The sequence below is a fragment of the Neopsephotus bourkii genome, unplaced genomic scaffold (genome assembly GCF_033783945.1).
Source record: "Neopsephotus bourkii isolate Nb327-2 ecotype Australia unplaced genomic scaffold, CSIRO-AGI_Nbou_v1 NB_1638, whole genome shotgun sequence".
NCBI lineage: Eukaryota > Metazoa > Chordata > Aves > Psittaciformes > Psittacidae > Neopsephotus > Neopsephotus bourkii.
In genome coordinates, this window is record NW_026902113.1 from 10,372,628 (window position 1) to 10,386,059 (window position 13,432).

The following is a 13,432-nucleotide window of genomic DNA, read 5'->3' on the forward strand; positions in this document are numbered from 1 at the left end:
TGTTAAACCGGAGATAAAATGAAGGATCTGTAGGCACTGCTTGTTTCAAAAGCTGTTTAGTGATCTAGCTGGGCTCTGAGGACAAGACCTGATGCCTGTGCTTTTTGTACCATCCCAGGTTAAGCTGGTGTCCCAACTACTTTTTGAAACAGGCAGGCAATCACCAGCAGAAGGACCCATGGTTTGGATGATATTTTTGATTACCTGTTGGTTTACTTTTGGAAGAGAGAAGTATAAACTTTCAGTATTAAGTGGGAGAAAGAAAAGCAAAACCCAAAACACAGATTCAAACAGTCTTTACAAATTTTGAAATACTTTATTCAGCTTTTAGGGATTTTTTTCCTATTAGTGACTAAGGTTACTTTGAGCAAATGACTGTAGCTCACACTTTTCCCTGTGCAGGAGCTCATCTTGCCAGGGGGAGCGTCACTGAGCTGAAAAAAACAGGGAATTTTTAAAACATACTAAGTATTTTAAATGCATTCCATGGGGATTTTCCCCTGTTTTTCTTCACTCTTGACATTTCTGCGCTTGATGGGCATTTTTCTTTTCTTTTCTTTTCTTTTTTTTTTTCTTTTTTTTTTCTGAACTGACTGTGGATTGTCCTTGATTAAAGCAGAGGAAAACAAAAAAGGGCAAAGCAGGGTCTGCTCAGCTTTGTCTATGCATTGTCCACTGGGGAGAGATTTTTCATCTCATGACTCGTTACAATTTGCTGGAGGAATTCTGGAAGCTTGGGCATATCTCTTCTGTCTCCTCTGGGTATGTTTTAAATGAGAACAGCTGCTGCAGATGAGACTCTCATCCTGTTGGTGCATGTTAGATCTGACCTGAGAATGCCTCCTAAACTGAACACCTCAGGGGACTTCATTTAATAGTGTCCTCTCCAAGTCTTGGTTGGGCATAGCTGTGCCTCATGTTCCCAGCTCCTACCAACTACCAGGCCAGCAGTAATACTCCTCTTGAGTGCCTGGAGGTAAAAAATAATATGCCAGTGGAATTTAAGCAGCTTCAGGCTTGAGCAGGACTAGATGCACGTTTTTCTTAGATCCACTGCTGGACTTGCTTACCTGTGTTCAGCCTGAGTGCCAGTCCCTTCTGGCTGGCCTGCTTGCCCTGAAGTGTATTGAAGTGCACATGACCGTTCAGTGCAGCGCAAGACACTTGTGTAACAAGGACCTCTGCCAGGCAAAGACACTTCTGGCTTCCCTGGGTGATGAGCTGCACAATCAGTGAGAGCCCAAAAGTTACCCACTGGTAACTGAGGATGCGGTACCTACATGAGGAGTATGGCTGCTGTATTTTAGTGAATAGAGGCAAGTGAGTACTTCCATCACCCTATTTACAGCACCAAAGATCTGAATTTCTGCTTGACATATTTGCCTGTTTTGCCTGAGGCCTCCCGGGAGGCCTAAAACTGCTACACTTTTAAATCCAATGCTGAAGTTGAGAGCCTGCATGTAGTGGGATGATCTGGGACTACTCAAGCAATTGAGTAATTGGACAGTCTTTTTTTCTTGCACCATAAACACAAGCTTCTGAGTTTTTGAGTGTCATTCACAAACACATTTTGTAGACATTCTCTGAGATGGTATTATTGTTTGAAATCTTGAGCAAAATTGCATTGTCTGGCCCTGAGTTAGGGCAGCATGGAAAAATAATCTTTTCCCATTATAAAAATAATACAATTGTCTGTGTTTGTTCCTGAAAAGCCTGAAGGCAAAATGGTTGAGGTCAGAGTAGTGCTGCAGTTTGCTGAGGGAATAGTGTTTGTTCAGGAGGAAGGTGGGGCTTTATTCCAGACAAGTTTGGGGTTGATTTGTCCAATTGGCTGTTATACTCTGCTTAGCAGAGGGCCTAATCCTACTATGGTGATAGGGGTCCTCTTTGGGCTGATAGTCATCCATAGACTAATTTAGTGTATATATATATATGTACATATATATATATATATCCTTACACCACACCAAAATAATGTCCAAAACATAGATTTTTTTCTCTGAATTAGAGCTGAATTCTGTTGGAAAATGCATTCCCAGACAGCAAGGCTTGGTCTGTGTTAAAATCAACCCAAGGACCAGTGTTTTACACAGAGGTAGGAGTCTCCCCATGCCCACAGCTCTCTTGTCTTGCTCACACTGCTCTCATGTTTTCCTTCCAAAGCTGAGGAAAGCACCAACGCTAGTGATCCATTAGACATGCTTAGCTGAAGAAGGAGAGGATCAATATGTGGCAAAGAGCGTTGGCCCTCACCAGCAGTTTGAGGTTTTTTCCAAATGTAAGCACTTGCTGTAGCAACCTTAAGGTTACATGACCTTCTTATTTTTTACTTCTTTTTTTGAGTTTTGTTGGATTTGTTTTCAGGCTGTTCCAGACCACTATGGAATGGTATCCTGGAATCATCTCTCTTGCTTAAAAAGCCACTTAATAGTGAGATTCATGTAATAGGCATCAAGGAGTGCACAACATGAAACATTACTTACTACAGACCCATTAAATGCCAGCTAAACCCATTCACTATCTTGGGGGGAAAGCCTATGCAGTCAAAGCAGGTGATTACTGAGGCAGTGGATGAAACAGTATTAAAGCAGTGGTTCTGACATAAGCATTTAGCTGATTGTTAAAAGTAATGATTGCGGAGTCTGTGGAAAGTGTGGCATTTAATTATTATTTAATTAACAGATGGATTAGTTAAGACTCTCAGACATACACTCATTATTTCTGTTGGATTTGGGAACCACTTCAAACTTATTCTGAAGAGGAGCAGACCGAGTTTGTCCTTAATGTTGGATGTTCATCATGTCAATACAAATCCTTGTGCTGTGAGAGATACTCCCAAGTGAACAACCGGTTGGTAGGAGCTGGAATGGTGCCATAAAGATGATCCCACGAAGACTCTGTAGAGCAAATATCACGAACAGCTCCCCCTGGTTTGGGTCATTCCTGACTCTGGCTCGTTAGCCGGTAACAGTGATAGCCCTGACCCAGTTTCAACCCTGTTCAGCAAAGTGGCGGGCGGCAGCCCCTTTTGGAAGTGGTAACAGTGCCACCTAAAGGATAGCAGCCCAAAGTGACAAATTCTGGAGGGTAAATCCTGCTGGACATAAATAGGGAAGGAGAAAAAAAAAGAAAATCCTCTTTAGTACAGTACACTCAGAACAGAAATGTTTGTGCGGAGGGATGATGTGGCCAGACTCTGGCCAGGCTCTGGAAAACGGACTAATGCCTTTCTGCCAGTCCAGCCTGCCAAACTGCTGAAAAGTGGAGTCCCGTTAGCAAGAGTTGTGCTGGGGTAGTCTGTCCTGTACTCTGCTTGGGCATGGAGGGGTCTCCAGACTTGCCTCGCACTGTGGTTTTCACCACAGGGGTGAAAACTTCAGGACAGGTCCCAGCACATGAGCACAGTCAGATCAGCTTGAAACGGGGGTACCACACAGATGCCCTGAATGAGAGCTGGAACAGCACTGCAGAACTTGGTGGCATCCTCGCACTTTATGTCTACCGACGCTGGGAAAAACATGTCACCAGTAACCTCTCTGTTTGTCTCCACATCTGAGTGTGGGTTACTTTTAGGTGGGTATACAAAACACATCTTCCTGACAAGGAAAGGCACGTAGCAATGTCCTGCAAAATCCAGGATGGACAAGGAAATCCTCTTCCCCCATTCAAATAACTGAGATATGTGTGTGCTTGTGGGTATTTGTCAGAGTAATGTTTCTGTCCTGGGAATGGACAAAACACCACCCAGTGTCACGTAACCACCTTGTCCAAATGATAATGACCTCCTGTGTCAGAGGCAAAATGGGCTGCAGCAGTTGTAGTTGCTTGGCACTTCTCACAATTGCCTACAAACCAGTAATTTGGGCTAACAGTACAAATCCATATCTCAGGCTGAGATGAAAATGGTTTGCTTTCACAACTGCCTGAGAATGAGTGTAGGAGAAATACATCTATTGTTTGTGCCTGGTGGTAAGAAGCCAGCAAACATCAGAAAGACTGACCTTCTGGGTTTTGGGGGTACTACGTTCCCAACATTTGCAAAATGGGATAGAATTTAGCCCAAGAATAGTCTTTAGAAAGATGCTGCTTGTCCCTCCCTCATCATTATTACAGCTTGGCTAGGTTCCCTTTATTGAGCAAGTTCAGTCTTTTCTTTGCTCCTGCTGGAGACCAGAGCAATCAGAACCCAATATTTTCATTCTGTATCCTAGAAAAAATCCATTTTGGACTTATCAAATCCTGGCAGTTTAGGAATATGAATCAAAAACATTTTATTGCAAGACAAAAAACCACTTTGTTTACTTGGAAGAAAAAATTTAGAAAGAAGCTTTGCTATCATGTAGGGCTTTCTAAACTGCTTTTAAAGTAGAAATGCACAAGATTTGTAATCGGGGGCTACTAGTTATGGTAAAAGAGAAATAGGAATTGGGAAGTGCTCCTTTTCATGCAAGCTCTGCCATGCAGCTGCTGTGGGACCTGAAGGACACCCACCATGGTCAGTCTGCCCAAGGAACAAAGCAGGGTTTGTGAACTGAAGGAAGAAGGCACTTCTGCAGACCCTCTGCTTATTTGCTGCGGGTGATAAAAGACAGGCAGTGAGAAGGTAAGGTGCTGTAGGAATAGAAATCTTGAAGCAGCTGAATATCTTTCCAATCCTCATCCTCTGGGTAACTGGATGCTACCAGTGTATGCTACACATGGCCTATAGGGAGATCATTTCATCCAAGCTCTCCATCTCTGTACCAGAGCGGGTCACTCAGCTCCTGCTCATGCATCACCTCTTGGTGCTCAGTGCTCCGTTGCTCTGACTGCACAGCCAGACACTCGCAGCACTGTACCCTTGAGGTCTGTCAGCAAAACCCACCTCTCATCCAGGGCTGGATCTAAGGGGTGTTTGTCATTTCCCTGTGCCTCTGTGCCCAGCGGTCAGCTGGGGACACCAGGGAACCGTCATCACTTGGGGGCGCCGTGGAGGAAGAAAATTGGCATTTGTGATGCACTCTGCTACCAGGGTGAGCAGACAAAACAGCCTGTGAGGAAAATCAGCCTGATGTCAATGCGGAGGATAGCAGCCTCCTCCCACTCCATACATTTTAGCTGTGTGTTCCTGGATAGCACAGGTCGCATGGCAGGATTTCCTATGTGAAAACTCCTCCTTCCACTTGCACAAGTTCCTTCCTCACTGCAAATGTGGCAATTGGATAACCTCTGTCTCTGAGATGCAGCCCCTTCTCCTGTGTCTGGCTGGTCTCCCTGCTTTCTGTTCTCTGAGCTTGTGCCCTGGGGCCATGTGCCTGAGAAAGACAGAAGAATCAGGAAAGCTATGAAAAGAGGAGGCGGGAACTTGCCGGGCTGACCCTGTCTCTAATACAATGGTTTTCCCAGCTCCTGTCCTGCAGCGCAAGGAATGGGGGTGAGTAACCCACCCGCAGGGGAAGCAGGCAGTGAGCAGCAGGAGCAAGGGCATCTGGAGGGGCAGGAAGGGAGCAGCAGCAAACTCCTCTTCCTGCCTGGAATCCTGGGGCTTTAGAGCAGGCACAAAGGCTTTGCAAAAGAGTTTTAAGGGGAAACACTGAAGGCTGATGTTTGAGTAAATTCAGGTGAGAGCATAGCTAGAAATATGGCAGGTGAAGAACTAATTGCTTAGTAAAAATGATGTTTATTCCTGCTGTGTCCAGAGGAAATGTCCCAAACATGCTAATTGCACATTTCCAGTTGAATAGGAGTTAAAAGTAGAACAAGCAAAAAAAAATAAACCAAACCAACCCAAAATGTGTACCTATATATATATACACACACATATACATACAGAATATCTTCACCCAGCAGTTGGCCACTGGGGACTGCAAAGTGGAAAAGTGATAAAAAGGAATGTTTGAGGAACTCTGCTTCTGAGATGTCAGTAGAGATTTTTATCCTCTCCCCATAGCTTGTTTCCTTTGCAGCGCATGCCCTGTCTGGACCCATTTGTGCAGATGTTGCCTGGCTTTGCCTGGTATGGCTGTCTGTGGCAGCCATACCAGCACTGCCAGCACGTTGGAGGTGGGTGCATGGTAATGCTGTACTAAGCCTGATGGAAATAACCCAATAACTCTGGAAGCAGGGAGGGACAAGGAGGCAAGTGAGTGGCAACCTGTAGGCAGCACAGGCTTGGGAGTGCCCCAAGCCGTAGCTGAAATGGGGCTGTTGCAGAATCATTGGCAAAGGTAGTGCTGGGAGGGGTGGGAAAGCTGCCCCGTGGTCCTGCCTGACCCCTTCACCTCTCCTTTTGGAGCAATAACTAATGCTAGGCAGCTCTAGAGGCATGCCACTGCTTTTGATTTCTGTACCTGGCTGCACATTCAGTGTTTCACTCTGCAGGTCACGATGCCATCCATTGCACAGCACTACCCTCAGGCACCTTGTACTCAACAATGTCTGTTTAGGTAAGACACGAAATGGTGCTACCCCGTCACCAGGTAGGACTTTCCATCAGTGAATACAGGTGTCCTGGGGCAGCCTGAGGTGCAGATAGACCAGAAGGGTCTCCCACCAGCCTTGCAGCCAAACCAGCAGAAAACATTCGATTTCTGCAGATACCCTGCACTAGTCCTATACAGCGTGGTCTGCTCTGCTTCAGTCCCTGCAAGACATGAGGTAGAAAGTGCATGGAGCCTCTTGGCTTCCCCCGCTCTCCTCTTTAGCTTTCTAACAGACATTGCTGTGAAAAATAGTGCAAATCTTGGTTTTGGGGGATGGGAGGACATGGTTCCCTGGGAAGTGCTGGGGTAGGTACAGGGCCTTGTTTTGAAACAACCCCCCGGTTACAGTAGGTTTGTATCCCTTGGATGCAGAAGAGTTTTGTTAGCTCCACATAAATATTTCAGATTTCAAGATAAATAAGAAATAGCCCCAGGCATTCTAATGTTCCCCTTGAAGAGGTTTGAAATGTCTATTAAAAATTAAAGATCTCTTTATTTACATGTTGACCTTGAAGAGAAATATATTTAGGCTGTGTGCCAAGTATCAGGTAAAGGTGAATTAATTTTCTCTTTTTGTTTGTATTATTGATCTCTGTGTAAGCAACTGGATATATGGACAGACTTGATTTTATACTGCATTTGGAAAAACACAGAATATAAGAATAATGGAAATAATAATAAAATATATAATTAAAAAAAAAAGAAAGAATAATGGATAAACCAGAGTTAGGGTTAGGAATTGCTTTTCTGATGATAGTAGCCTCCAAATGAGGTATATTGCTTCTGGTGGGTTTGAGGGATTTGGCAGCACACTGGGAGTTGGGTGAAAAAGCAGTGATGAGTAATAGGCTCTGGTGGTATTACAGCCTTTGCTTGTGCATCGGACAGCGCAAAACCATTTCCTCACATCAGTCATTGTTATTTTTGTTTTCTGTGATGGGTTCATTGGTTGCTCTCTACAGGTTCTGTACAAAGATTTCTAGTAAGAATATAGCAGAACAAAGACTTTGCAATTCATTGCAGAACAATAGATGCAAGGTTCATATATGCAAGTGTTAAACACACCAGAAACTGGAGAATCATTCTGCTTCCATGAAAGAACAGAAATATTCAAGATATGAAATTTTATACATAACTTCCAAGGAATTTGGTGAAGCTGGAAAAAGTTTTCACTAAAAGGGAGCAATAAAGAATCCGTAACTGTAGTTAGTAGCTGAGTGGATGAGCCCTGGCCTGTCTGGGTAAGAAGGATCCAATCCTTTCTTAGGGAGTCTGTCCTGGGTTATCTTTACTTAAAAAATCAGTTTGTATCATCTTATTTGCCAGTGCAATAAAATCTGTTTAAGTAGCATTAGCTCGTTGTGTTTAATTGAATTACATAGAACAAGGAACAGAAAGATGTTGTCTGTATTGAATTATGTTTGTTAAAAACAGAAAGGACTTGGCTGACTTAATATATTCCTTTTACATAATATTTGACCTCTATGTAACTATCTCATTAGAATTTAGGACATTAACACTGTCGTTATTCCACAGTTGTCCCAACAGAGTGCTAGACATTCTGCAGATGGTATAAATGTGGTGTCCTGGAGTGCTTAACATCTAAATAGTCAATAACCCAATTAAAACTGGGGAGTCAAAGTGACTGAGTCCTGGAGATTACCATATGTCTAGTTTATTGTGGATTTATCTGGATAGTCAAGTGTTTGCGTACATAGACACACACACCTGCACGCACGCAAGCACATGTCTAAGTCTGCTCTGCTGTCTCAAACATCCCATGGGAATTTCCAGTGAATGTATGTGGGACAGGGCTGGAGCATCGCAGCACCTGGGATCACTGACAGGGTAGCAGTGACAGGCACCGCTGGATAAGGACCGGACATCGGGAGGTGTGTAGCTGCTGTGTGCTTACACAGTTCTGTATGAGCTGTAGAAGAGAGCCCAGTGAGTAGCTTCCCTTCTGCAGAGAAGGTTATTCCCCCCGTTCATGTTCATTTATGCCAAGGGGGTGCAATAAATATTTCACATCCCACACAAGTTCATCCCACCTGTCTTTGGCAGTGTTTCCTGCAGTGCAACGCGTGCCTCTGGGATGCTGCAGAACTGAGCAGCAGTATGTGTCCTCAGCAGCACCACTGGGCTGATGCGTGCCTTCGAGGCAAACAAGCTCCACAGCTATGCTTGTTATCTCACTCTGATTTCATCTGTGGGGAAAAATAAGCTACATTTCTTTCTTTTTTTATTTCCTGCTTAGTATACTAAGAAAAGGGACCTTGGTATATATAGCGTGGAGAATTCTGTTCTGAGAGACATTAAAAAACAGCATGTTGTATAATTATATATATATTCAATGCTACCCTAAAGTAAGGAGGCTGAAGTAAAACTGAAATTGTATATATTTATCACAAATGCAAATATCAACATCTTGTCCATTAAGCTAGCAATGCCTTTTAAACACCTCCAGGAATAGTGACTCCACCACTTCCCTGAGCTGCCAGTTCCAGTGCTTGACAGCCCTTTCTGGGAAGAAATTTTTCCTAACACTCAGTCTAAACCCTCCCTGATACAACCTTAGGCCATTTCCTCTTGTCTTGGATCTTGCCAAATAAAAAGGTTTAAGAGTTTCTTTCTGCTCTGACTGTAAAGAAACAGAGATCACCTCCGTTTTGGCATAAGCTCTGGCACAAGCTTCCAGATCTTTGGCCTGATTTTAGTGTTTTCATCTTTTGTTAACTGGTATTTTTAAAAGCAAACACATTACAGAGGAGCATAACATAAAGCAATGGCTAAATACATTACAAGGATTAATTTAGAAATAAGCATGGAACAATTGAATACACGCCAGGTATTTGCGTAGGTGCCATAGAAATGAGTGTAATGTTTGAACTTCTGTCCCATAGTCTTGGAATATCTTCTGTTGCACATAGAACAGTATTTCACTTACCTCTAGTTAATATGAAGTACTAGAAGTTACTGAGTTTTAGGCACGTTAAAAAAACTGCTCTGTCTTCTCTCTCCTGCCCCAAAGGCATTTTTAAATGTCATTTGCAGAAAGACTTCAGAAGGTTATTTACTGTGTTCCCTCACCACTGCGTATTCCTAAGCTAGAATATAACTGATATAACTCTCTGTCTCTCCAAAATTACTGCTGCAGTCCCAGAGGTGAGAGTGTAAATATCTTAAGTCTTTTGTGTAGATCCATCATCAGATGTATTCTGAGCTGATATACAAGAGGGATTTTGCAGCAATCTAGTGGAACTTCTCCTCTTGATGAAAATTGCTGGCACACATGAGGTTGCTCCAGCGCAAAATAAGGCTTGAAAATACAGATAGACCATGACTACAATTCCCACCTGTAAGCCTTTCAAGACTGTGTGCTACATCTGCAAAAAACCTCTGAGAGAAAAGGAGCACTCTTTATTAGGGAATATCTGGTTTGACCTTCTGTTTTGCAGGTGCAATTTCGTATCTCCATTGCATTCTATATGGATTGTGGTCACAGATTTTTGCAGCTATGTAACCATGTATTTGATTTGTGGACTGCAAGCTGCCTACACTTTCAAGCACATAAAAGCAATGTGCTCACATTCCTGCTGATTCATTTTTTGATGAATGATAGGTGATGCAGCAAAGCCAGGCTGAAACCAGGTCTGCCTGGAGCTGTCTTTTAGTACAATCCCAATTTGCCTCTGTTCAAAGTAAAGCTCAAGACTTCATCCTTTCACCCCCACAATGCCATAACTAGCTGATACTAACCACATGGAAAGCCTGACTCAGGGTATCTGGACGTGGCAATAGTATGGAGTGTTCTGGATCATGAAGTGAACTGGGCCCACTGAAACTGAATGTGTTGTAATGCAACTAGACGTTAATGAATAAAAGTAAATGCAGAATACAGGTCATGCCTCAAGACCTGTGGTCTGGGAGTCAGCTGAAAAGGAGTAACTTCAGCAGTAATTAGAGTTCCTGGTATCAGAGCATATCAATGTGCACTCCTACTGTGAATATGAGTTATGAAAAACTGTCGGGATGTGTGTGTGGATAAGCAGAAAAGTAGCAAGTAGAAGTAAGAGGGTGATAACACCTGCACAGTCAGGACTGTGGAGACTGATACTAGGATATGACTTTTATCATTTGTGCCCACACTTCTTCAGGAAACAATTAAATAGTGAGGAGGAAAGAGATGAGTGACTGTAAGGCAACTGTCAGGGCTGTACAAATCCTTTGCTGTGAGAGACTGCAGAGCACAGTTGATTTTTCTTTGTAGAAAGGGACAAAGTGGCTTGAGTCCAGAACAAAAGAATTACCATAAGAAGGTACTGCTGTGTGACAGAAGGCTTTTTCCTCCAGTGGGGGAAGTTTTAGCAGAAACTACTGGCTGAAGATAGAAGCTTTGCACCTTCAACACATGAAGGAAGCACAGACTTTCAGCAGCAGAGATGATCAGTTATTAGAACAAACCTCTGTGAATACAGGAAACAGCTCCACATCTTGATGTCTGCAGTTCACCAAAATGTGCCTTTGTAGAGGGGATGCTTTCATCAAATACATTTACAGAAAAGTAACTGCATGAAGTATGTCCTATGATATAGAAATCATGCTATTTTATTGAATTATCCCTTTATCCTTGAGTTCTACAAAGATCTGTTGGCAACAAGAATATCTGGACGTGTAACATTTGGTGATGAAGTAGCTGTTAGATAGCTATTAAAGACAGTTCTTAAATAGGCAGACACCTATTTTAAAGTAAGAAGCCTTTTTCAGATATTAAGATGAGGTTGCCATGCAGAACAGCTTTTCATCAAACTCTCTAATGTGGGGCTTCTTGCACCTTCTTCTGAAGTTTCAGGCAATAATCACTGCTAGATGCAGGGTCTGAATTAGATGGCCCATGACTCAAAGACATACATACACGGTAATTATTGTGTTCCAATGACTTTGACATTTATATTTGCTATCCTTTCAAGTGGAAAGTATATACACTCACTATCATTTCTGTGTCCTCACAGCTATCCAAAAATATGTAGCTATGCTTTTGAATCAGATATCAAAAATGCAGCCTGCCTCTCACATATCTCCTCTTCACATCTGAGCTCTCTGGTTCCAGAAGCGAACTCTAACAGGTTTCAGCTGCAATCTCCTGGAATTTCATGATCTTGCTCTCACCCCTGAGATCCGATTCAAACACTGCTTCCTACAATCATTTCTCACACATTAGAGAAATAATTTCAGCGGGGGGGTAATATAATAATTTAAAACTGTTTATTATTATTTCTTCTTAAAGCCAGCTTTAAACACACAGTATAAATGATGAATGTTTAAAACTAATTCTAAAATTCATCTTCATTTGATTTTCTTTGCATGAAAACATCCCAAATCCACAACTGATAAGTAGGATTCTCATCAATATGATTACATGCTATTCTTCTTAGCAGAGCACTAGGAATTTTCCCAATAGGAGAAACCTTGGTCCATGTGAAGTTGCTGGAATTTTTTGCCACTGACATTGCTGCAGCAGGATATCAGCACTTGTCCCTTGCTCTGCTTGGCCTCAAAATACAGCAGCTTCAAGTTGCCATTGGCTTTGGGCCAGAACAACTCAGAAGTGGATGAGAGGAGATTCCCTGTTTGTTGGAAGAAGAAGGAAACATTTATCTGCAAAGTTGATTTAAGAAAATGGCCATCTGCTTCCAGCTACTCAGAGGTTTGGAATTCAGGAATAGCCCTGCAGGGGATGTATTCCTGGGTAGAGGGCAGGTAAGGAGTTCACTGAAAGCATGCATTCATTTTAGTTCCTTCTGAACTTGATGCATAAATGAAGTTTCTTACAGGGAAACACAAATTCCTTGCCAGCAAGAGCTACTTAATTTGGAATTCGCTGCAAATGCTTACTTTGTACCTTTCCAGACATCAAGAACTGGAAAACACGGTGATAAAGTATTGTTCTCTGGTGCATTTTAATCCAAGGCCTTACAAGCTACTGACATAAAATAAATGTAAGGCTACACTAGCAGAAATAACAAAAGTCTGAAGGAATTCTGTTTAGATCCTCACATTCTTTTTATATGAGAACTGAATTAAACATGGAGTCAGCTGGCTGGGCTTTCTCTCTTGAGAAACAGAGAGCATGTAGTCCATGTTAATTTGTGAAATTCTAGAGTAAACATTCTATTCATCCAGATAGACAATAGTGTAATTGTATAATTCGCAAACTATGTTAAAAAAGGTTTGCTTCCATGGAAGTTGCCTGAGGATCATTAAAACCCCATGGTGCTGAGTAGCACACAAAATGTGAAAGCTTACTGTAAATCTAGGAAAAATTGCCATTCTGGCACGGCCTTCAGCTCCAGCTGAATCATCAAGCTAAAGCACATGACTGACTGTTCATATCTTCAGAAACCCCCAAATGACTATGATACATTTTCTGGTTTGGTTTTTTTTCACGTTAGGTAAGAACAAAAAGACCCAGTCTGGAAAGTAATGTATTATACGTGTATGTCTAAAGACCAGTGCGGAGAACAGAGCTGCATTAGGGAAAATTTGTAAGGCACTTCCAGCAAGGAAGATGAAACATAATAGTGAATGTATTTACTTTTCTTATTTCCTTGAGCCACTGTGGATTTTTGTCTGACAGGATTCAGGGGTTCAGGGGCTCATGACAGGACTTTCCTCCCAGCTGGCAGCAGAGTGTGGGGGCTGCCACCCAAACTCCACAATTGCATTTGGCCCAGGGAAGCTGGCCCTGCACTATGGAGGTGGATCTCCCTGAATTTGCCACTTTCCCCCTGGTTTAGTTTTAACTTATTGCCCAAACACTCATAATGACCATAAGGAAGGAAACAGGGACAAAACAAGTGACAAGGAGAGGGGAGGATGAAATCACCTCCTTTGACAGCAACATTCATTTTTATTGGCTCCAAGTGCTCACAGAAATACATGAATAGCACTTCCAACAAGCAAAACTTGGA

At 42.6% G+C, this 13,432-nt stretch overlaps 1 protein-coding gene across 3 annotated transcripts in view; it reads left to right on the forward strand.

Annotated features, from left to right (window-relative positions):
• Positions 1-13,432, forward strand: part of MTUS2 (microtubule associated scaffold protein 2) — a 282,514-nt gene that overhangs the window by 233,243 nt on the left and 35,839 nt on the right. The window lies entirely within an intron of this gene.